Below are 9,639 nucleotides of genomic sequence, written 5' to 3'. Positions count from 1 at the left end.
TGAAAGTTAATCTTTAAAATGGTATTTGTAGTGTTATATTGATAAAGGATCTGGCTAGGGAGATTACTATAGGCCACCCCTAGAAAAGGCTACGATTATATGTTTCCCTCAAAGAGGTATCTCCTCGCCCCCCAAGGCTTCCCTATCGCCTAGTCATGAAAAATGTGGGAATAGACGTTTCTAGGACAAAGAGAAGTCAGGATCAGTAACTGACCCATGTCCCCTTGGAAATAGGATTCAACAGTCCATCATTGACTAGGTGGGTGATGACCTTCCCCAAGGAAACCCTAGGCCCGAAGCCTATATAAATATGATCAGTCGACATTTTAACTATGTTTTATCATTTTTGGTAGTATATTTCAAGTTTCTATTGATGTTTTCGTACCATATTTGGATAATTATATTGTGTTTGCCAGTGTTTTAGAGATTTTGATGCTTAATAGTGTCACATATGTCATTTAATCATCTTTGAAGGGTTTTTATGTGTGGTGCATGTTGCAAAGACAATGAGAAAATCAAAAAGACCAAGTACACTGCTAAAACACGTCCAGGATGCCAAGGAGCCCCAAATTTTTATTCCACTGCCAAAATGTAACCCCAGACGCATCCTATAAGCCAAGGCGTCTCATAATTGTCTCTTGCTGGTCATACCTATCCCTAGACGCGTCCAACACTACTAAGCATCCAAGAATACCACTCGCATATTCATCAAATATTTTTCAAAAATAGATAAACCCTTAACTAATTTGCTTGTCAAAGACAAACTTTTCAGTTTTGACAATGAGTGCACATAGGTGTTTGTAACATTGAAAAACATACTTGTATCTGCACCCCTAGTAATTACCCCATATTAGTCTCTCCCTTTTGAAATAATGTGTGATGCAAGTGATATTATTGTAGGTGCAGTCCTAGGCCAAAGAAAAGATAAGTTGTTATGTGTCATTTATTATGCTAGTCATGTTCTTAATCCCGCTCACTTAAATTATGTTACTATTGAGAAGGAATTATTGGCAGTTGTGTATGCTTTTGAAAAATTCAAGTCATATTTATTAGGTTCAAAAGTTATAGTGTATACTGATCATGTTGCACTGAAGTATTTGTTTGCTAAACAAAAATCGAAGCCAAGATTCTTGAGATGGATTTTGTTGCTCCATGAATTTGGTTTTGAGATTATAAACAAAAAAGGGTGTGAAAACATTGTTGTAAATCACTTGCCCAGGTTGTCCTTAATTGAGGAAACTGAAGACAAACACCAAATAAAGCATGAGTTTTATAATGAATCCATCCTTGCAATTGTAAGTGCACCATGGTTCGTAGACTATGTGAATTATTTGGTATGAAATATCATTCTAATAGTTTTGATTCAAACAAGAAGAAAAACTTTATACATGATTGTAGGTTTTACCTTTGGGATGATCCATTCCTCTACAAAAGAGGGATAGACATATTAATTCAAATGTGTGTACCAGAAGAAGAATAAGAAGATGTGCTTAAACATTGCCATAATTCTGAATATGGATGGCACATTATTGGAGATCATACAATAGCTAAATTACTTCGATAAGGGTTATACTAGCCAATATTGTTCAAATATGTGTTCTACCATGTGAAAGAATGTGATCGATGTCAACCTTCTACAAATATTTCCAAAAGAAGCGAGATGCCCATAATCCTATGTTATAAGTATAGCTTTTTGATGTATGGGGTACAGATTTCATCGGACCGTTCCCACCTTCATTTGGTAAAAAATATACCTTAGTGGCAGTTGACTGTGTTTCAAAGTGGTTAAAAGCCATGGTACTACCTATTAATGATGCTAAGGTGGTAGTTAATTTTCTCAAGGTTTAGGGTACCAAGAGCATTAGTGAGTGATAAAGGAACGCACCTTATAAGAAAATACAATGTTAAACAGCGAGTAACTACACCATATCATCCTCAAACAATTAGGAAGGTAGAAGTGTCCAATAGACAAATCAAGTATATTTTAGAGAAGAATGAGAACACCTCAATAAAAGACTGGTCGGTGAATCTTGATGATGCATTATGGGCATGTCGAACATCATTCAAGACTCCAGTAGGTACGTATCCTTATTAGTTTTCTTATGGAAAAGCTTGTCATTCGCCACTAGAGTTAGAATACAAATATTTTTGGGCCTCCAAGTTTCTAAACTATGACATTTCTAAAGCCGACAAATCTTGAATTCTACAGCTTCATGAGCTATAGGAATTCAAGAACGACGCTTTAGAAAATCCTAAAATTTTCAAAGAAAAAACCAAAAACGGGCTTGATAGAAAGATCCAGAAAAAGGAGTTCTAGGAAGGGCAATTGGTTCTCCTTTTTAATTCTAGGTTAAAACTATTCTCTGGGAAGTTAAAGTCGAGATGGTATGAGCTCTGCATGGTGTTCAAATTCTTTCCTCATGGGGAATTTGAGCTACGAAAAGAGACCATTGGAGAGACGTTCAAGGTAAATGGAAAACGGCTTAAACCCTACTATGGGGGAAGAGAAATTAGACTAATTGAAGAAGTGAAATTTACCCCAATGTAGACAGTGTCACATTGAGCAATGGACGTTAAAAATCGTTGCTTGGGAGGTAACCCAACAAAGGTAATTTAAAAGTTATAGTTCATTTAATAATGTTATTTTAAGGTTTAGAGTTTTAAAGTCAAGAAATGCGATGAAATAATATTTTTGGGCACGTTCAACCCAAACGCGTAATGATGCGCATCTTAGGATGTTTAGGATTTCTTTACCCAAACATATGCCGAGACGCATTAATGATAATTTTACTAACAAGTGTACTAGTGTTGTCATCGAAGTAATTGGGGGGGGGGGGGGGTAAGCCTTTTTTGGTCGAAAACACAAGAAAAAATATTTATAATGATGATGAGAAAAGTAATCAAGTCGCATTATCAGAATCCCTTATTTCTACTTGATTGATGGAACGCGCATTAACATACATGCGCTGACTACAAAGTTACACGACAAACTAACGTTACCATTATATCCAATCCCTTGGTGTGTAGGTCATTATGTAGGCGTCAACTCCCTGATCCCTTAAGCCAATTGTCATGTCGATTAAGCAACAAAGTGCAATAATCCCTAAGTCACAGTTCCTAATTGTATTATCCCTAGCCAATTAGCGAATTCAATAGTTAAAGTAGTTCAGATAAATATCCTTAAGACCACTAGTCACTACTTATCAATAAGCAATGCACACAATCATTAACTGAATAATAACATTAAGTTAAAGTAATAAAAATATCATCATCGGATAAATGTCCCAATCAAGCAAAAGTAGGTTCATCATCAAATTTGACCTAACCTAGAGAAATCTAGCTACTCGTGCTAAAATTAATCAATACCAATAGCGTAGATGCAAAGATCATAAAAAATACCTGAAGAAGAAGTTATACAATGGCTTCAATGGCCTCCAAAAGCTCTCAAAATCACTTTAAACATCACTTTTTTTTATATTCCAACCTCTCTCTCTCTCTCTCTCTCTCTCTCTCTCTCTCTCTCTCTCTCTCCCTTATAAAGCTGCTAAAAATGTGTCACAGGAACAAACACAATGTGGGCATGCCACTTATCAAAGTGAGCATATTATGCAATCATTACTTCAACGCGAATGCGTTGCTTTTCTGCATAGGAGTGTTAGAGGAAATTTGAGCGCGTTATGAGAGCGTAAAATCCAGGGGGCTTCAGCGTGTTTTTTATCCTTTTTTCACCAATTTTCTCACTAAGTCCCTTTCTTCACCAAAAAGCAATTTTTTCAGCTTTATCACTTAAATGCTTCTAACTTTCTCAATTCTTGTTAGAATTAGAATATTTTTCTTGCTAAATGATGTGCACTGATGGCCCATCATCACAACCTCAAACTTGAAGTATTGCTTGTCTTCAATAAATTACAAACCTTACCAGATGAATGTCACTTGCTTTTGTTGACTGAGACCTTTGTTTCCTACTTTGTGTTAATAAAATTTGATCGATTATTCTAGCACTCCTAGTTAACATTTCTCTCTACTCACCATCATGCACTCAATTGAAAGGGTGTTCACTGAATCAACATACAAGAGCAAAACTCAGTGAATTTGTAAGTTATCTTTAGAACCAGTCAGATCATCTTTAAACACACACATTTGAGGACTTTTTCGATTGTAATGTGGCTTATATTAGGGTAGGACAATTTTTGGATATTTAGCTTAAACCTTGGAGTTAGGTACCTTTTTTTCCTTCCTTTTCCTTCTCCTTTTCATTTCACTCTTTCTTTCATTAGGTACTAGAGATTTTTCAAATTTGTGGTCTTTTTTCTTTTCTTTATCATCAATTTATTTTTTTGAATATGTCGTGTTTTGGCATCTTATTTTTCTTACTTTATCTTTTCTTCGACCAAATTCTCTAGTACCCCCAAACCAAAACTTAAATGTTACTAACTTCCAAGAGCAACCCTAAACTTAGTGATTAGCATATACCATCATTATAATTCGTCTATCTACTCTAAAGAGGGTGAAAATATTTCTATCTTTCAAGTCATGGGCTTATAATAGGCTAGGTCTCCACTTCAGTTTCCCAATTCGTCATGTCCAAGGCAAACTCTTCCAAAAATTGCATTTTCCCAGGAAGCTGCTGATAATGATGGATTACTTTAGCGGTTATTGTTGCATCTCATGATGGTAGACAAGGTCCTATCCTTGCTCCTCTTGGCCTCTGGATGGATGAGGTGGGTGGAGGTATTATAAATGGAACTTGTTGTGATTGGAAGCATAGGGTTGATCATCATATCTTCTGGGTGCACCTGGACTCCTTTCAACCAGCACTATTTGTTAATAACACAAAAGTTCCCCCTAGTTCTTTAGAAGAAGTTAGCCATACATTTGATGTTCCTTGTAATGAGCATTCCCATATTAATAGGCTGCTCATGAAAGATAGCCATGAGATCCTGGCACCTTCTCATCGTCAACTCATATTGAGTTGAAATTTCCTCTAAGGTTTGGATTAAAAATGAATTCCAAGCCTTAGGTATCAGGAGCATGTCTCTAACCTTCAGCTTAATAAATCTATCATGAGGAATTACCCACTCCGCCCCAGGATGACAAAACTCCACAAACATCAACTGGCTCGTCTTATCATATAAATGCACCTTCCTAATATTTTGAATGCTACAACTTGGAGGTGCTTTGAGATGAGAAGAGAATTAATAGATTTAGGAGAAAAATCTATACTTTTACCTCGAACATATGACATGTACTCATAAGATTATTGAATGGCATAAATTGAACCCAATGGTTTTCTTTGTCTCCTTAATTAAATTATTGAGATATATCCACCCTCTTGTCTCCAGCATGACGCGTAAATCTTCAAATCAAGAGATATGCTCTAGATCAAAGGCATGCTCCCTCATAACTATGTACTTTTTTATTTGCAGGACTTTTTTGCGCTCGATTCATTCAAAAACAAATATGAGGGGTAGGATGGAGCATATGAGGTTGCATGAGGAGTAGATAATGTGGATTGGCCAGAGATACGATTTCTGCAAACACAAGAGTGAAAAAAAAAAGAATTTTTGGAAGAGGATGAGAATACTTTGTGAGAAGATGAGAAAATTAGGATTGGAATGAAAACATAATTTCTGAAAAGGCACTTATATAGGCCAATTTCGCGTTCGACGCGCCCTCATTAGCCAACTGTAGGGCCAAATTCATTAATCCAACGATCAAAAGCCAACACTCAAAATCCCCAATGGTCATATCCTTCAATGTGCATGTGTTAGTAGGTAACATGCTCGTGTTAGCAAACAACGCGCCTGCATTGGCACGTAGTGCAACCGCGTTTTTTCCAAGGGAAAACTCTCTTTTTTGCACTTAATTTTTTTATTTTTATTTCTCTTACTTTCCTCTTGCTACATGCTACCTCCATTGTCTTTTTTATGGTTCTACACAAGCAACATAAAAAATACCAACACAATAAAATGCGATTCACTTAGCAATTTAAAACTAACTGGTCTGAAAAATTAAATTTAAAATGTTATCAAATTGTGGGTTACGTCTCATTCAATGCTTTTTTAAGGTCATGTGCCTAACACTAGAGCCTAAGGCTCTGCGAACATCTAAAACTCCATCTCTGATGCTTTGTCAGTAATTGGAAATGTCGTAAGCTCCTTGCTCTTAACAATGAACACCTTTGAGTTTCCAGGGTTTTTCACTATAACATTTCTATCTTCATAGATTTTATGAATTATGTAAGGCCCGATTTCCTTACATCTAAACACACATAACATCCCTTTTATTTTAGACTTCCGCCATCAGACCCTTTATCCCACTCTTAATTTTTATTTTTCCAGTGTCCGCTTCCTAAGTGATTTCAATAGTTTGCTCACATTGTAGTATTTAGAATGCTTTATGGCTTCAAACACATTCAAGATCACTTGTTCTTTATTGAAACTCAATGTTAAATCCCCTAACTCTACATCAATCAAAGCTCTTCCTATTTCCAAGAATGGTCTCCCTAGAATTAATGGAGTTTCAGCATCTTCAGGCATGTCCAAAATGACAAAGTCTGTCGCAAAAATAAGGTTACCCACCTCAACCAATATATCCTCCAAAATTCCATATGGACGCGTTACTGAACGGTCAACCAGTGTGAGAGTCATATGAGTAGACATATCAAGGTCAGTAAGTTTAGGTGGAAGCTTCATTTGGATTAGCATACCACACTCCTCAACCAACACAACATTTTCATCATCTTACAAACATTGTTTTCCAAAGATTAGTTCTTTCATAAACTTAGCATATACCTGAATTTGGTATGTCGCTTCATAGAAGGGGATGTTGATTTGAATCTTTCTTAGCATCTCCTTAAAAAAATTTGAACTGCTCCTTTTTTTCATCCTTATTTTTGGGTTTTTATTTCAAAAAAGGGTAAGGCACCTTTATGTAATCAGGAAGAACAAGGTTAGGCTCAGTGAGAATTTGTTTCTTAGTTATCCTCCATGGTGAGTTTTTATCTATAAATTGGTGAAAACACCAACCTTTAATCTCATCATTTCTCTCTTTCTCAATAGTTTTCTCCCTTTTTTCTGTCATATTCACTAACTTCCTTCTCCTCACTTTCCTTATTCTCATCAGTAACTATTATGGGTGTCTCTACCACTCTATTCCTTGACCCAATAGCACTATAGTTTTCATTCTTTGGGTTATCTATAGTATTATCGTTGAATCCCCTTCGTGAATTTTTCCTAAACTGTTATTTGCTTCGACAACTGACTAATTTGTGCCTCTAAATTTTTTATGGAAGCCTCAGTGTTCTTATTTGTATTTAGTTGACTTTGTATCATCTCTTCTTGTACCTGGCTTATCTTTTGAAAACTCTCTTGAGTGGTAAGCATGAATCACTTAAGAATTTCTTCTAAGATTGAGGGGTTTTATTGTGGCTCTACAGTTTCTTGCTGAGCACCTTGAGTAGGATTCAGATTTTGGATATTGTTGTTGCACTTAACGTTTGGGTGATCCTTCCAACCTGGATTGTATGTATTAGAGTATGAATTATTCCTTTGGAAGTTAGCATACTAAACTTCCATACCTCCATATATTAGGAACACAATTACCATTGGAATGCTTGCCCACACATAAATCACACTTTAAGGTCTGAACTTGACTCACATTTCCATGAGTCAACTGAGAAGTAGTTAGCTGTTTTGTGAGAGTTATCATTTGGGTGAGTAGAGCATTTTGTGTGTCTACAGCTAACACATATATTCCTTTCACAGCTTGCTCATTTGAGCGGTATTTATTCTGACACATATTTTCAATGAGTGTCTTCACTTCTTCATCAGTTTTTATCTCATAGTACCTCCAGTTGAAGCATCAATAAGAATTTTGGTGGAGGTTTTCAACCCTCTCATAAAGTATGACAATTGATCTATTAAACTTAATTTGTGATTCAGGCACTTTTTGAGTAATAACTTAAATCTCTCCCAACAATCTGACTAGGACTCACTATCATCTTAGCTAAAATTCGTAATTGCAACTTTTCTTTCGATAAACTGTGCGTTCAAATAGTATCTTTATAGGACTTTTATTTGCATTCTTTCCATGTTTGTATCATCCTGTTGGGAATACATTGCAACCAAACTTTAGCTCTACCGATCAGGAAAAATTCGAACAAATGCAATTTCACCTGATCATCAGTGATATCTCCTGTTGGTTTGCACATGGAGCTTGTCTCATAGAACTTTGCAAGATGTTTCCAAGGATCACAAATGGCTTAATCATCAAAAGTATTATGTCTCAAGCTGCAACACATAATTTTTTATATCAAATGTCAATGGATTCACCAATTGGAATCTCTGTGAGATTTGATTAACGTCAGTATGCCTGTAGTAATCACCAAATGTATGATGTCGTGGATCTTCCATTTCAGCTTCCTCTTTTTTCTCTTGTTCTCCTAACAACATTTTGATCTTCGCTTTATGGATTACTTTGGCAGTTCTCTTGATCTCTAAATCCAACCGCGGATCATTGAATCTAAAATTTGCATAAACACAAAAAATAATACCTTAGTAGCACGATTCAATGCATAACATAATAAAAATTAAAATTAACAGAATTATAATTAAACAAAATCAAACAAGTCGCACATTATGCCTTATTGAAAATATCAACAATCCCCGACAACAACGCTAAAAACTTGATGACAATTTTACTAGCAAGTGTACTAGTGTTATTGTTATCAAAGTAATAAAAATAAATTCGTCTCTACATAGATTGCAAAGTTAAAACAAGGTACATTGCATGATGTGATTATAACAATAATTAGGGGGTTGTTAAGCTTGTTTTTGTCAACAAAACACTAGAAAATAGTTTTATGATGATGATGCGAAAATTAGTCAAGTCGCATTATCAGAATCCCCTATTTCTACTTGATTGATGAAATATGCAATAACAAACATGCACTGACTATAGAGTTACATGACAGACTAACTCTACCACTACCCCTAGTCCCTTGGCGTGTAGCTAACTAGTCTAGACTTTAACTCCCTGATCCATCAGGACAATTTTCCTATCAGATTAGGAAACAGAGCGTGTTAATCCCTAAGTCGCGATTCTTAATCATATTATCCCTAGCCATTTATAGATTTCAACATTTAAAGTAGTTCAGATAAATAGCCTTAGGGTCAGTTGTCACTACTTATAAATATTGATTTGAATGTCGCAACAATCAAAAAGCAATGCACACAATCATTAACTGAATAATAAATATAAGTCAAAACTATAACATTAACATCATATGATCATATGTCTCAATCAAGCAAAAATAAGTTCATCATCAAATTTCAACTAATCTAGAGAAATCTAGCTACCCATGCTAAAATTAATCAATACCAATAACATATGTGAAAATCATAAAGAATCACTAAATAAGAACCTCTCTAATGGCTTCAATGGCCTCAAAAAGCTCTCAAAATCGCTCTAAACGTCACTTTTTGGTCTTGGTAGTCGAACCCCATTTTTCTTTCTCTCTTTTCCTTGCAAAGCTTCTAAAAAACATGTTAGTCGAACAAACACAACACGAGCATGCCACTTATTAACACGGGTGTGTTGCACAATCATTACTTCAATGCGAGCACGTTGCTTTTCTGC

The sequence above is a fragment of the Lathyrus oleraceus genome, chromosome 6 (assembly GCF_024323335.1).
Source record: "Lathyrus oleraceus cultivar Zhongwan6 chromosome 6, CAAS_Psat_ZW6_1.0, whole genome shotgun sequence".
Classification (NCBI taxonomy): Eukaryota; Viridiplantae; Streptophyta; class Magnoliopsida; order Fabales; family Fabaceae; genus Lathyrus; species Lathyrus oleraceus.
This window is presented reverse-complemented; position numbering follows the sequence as displayed.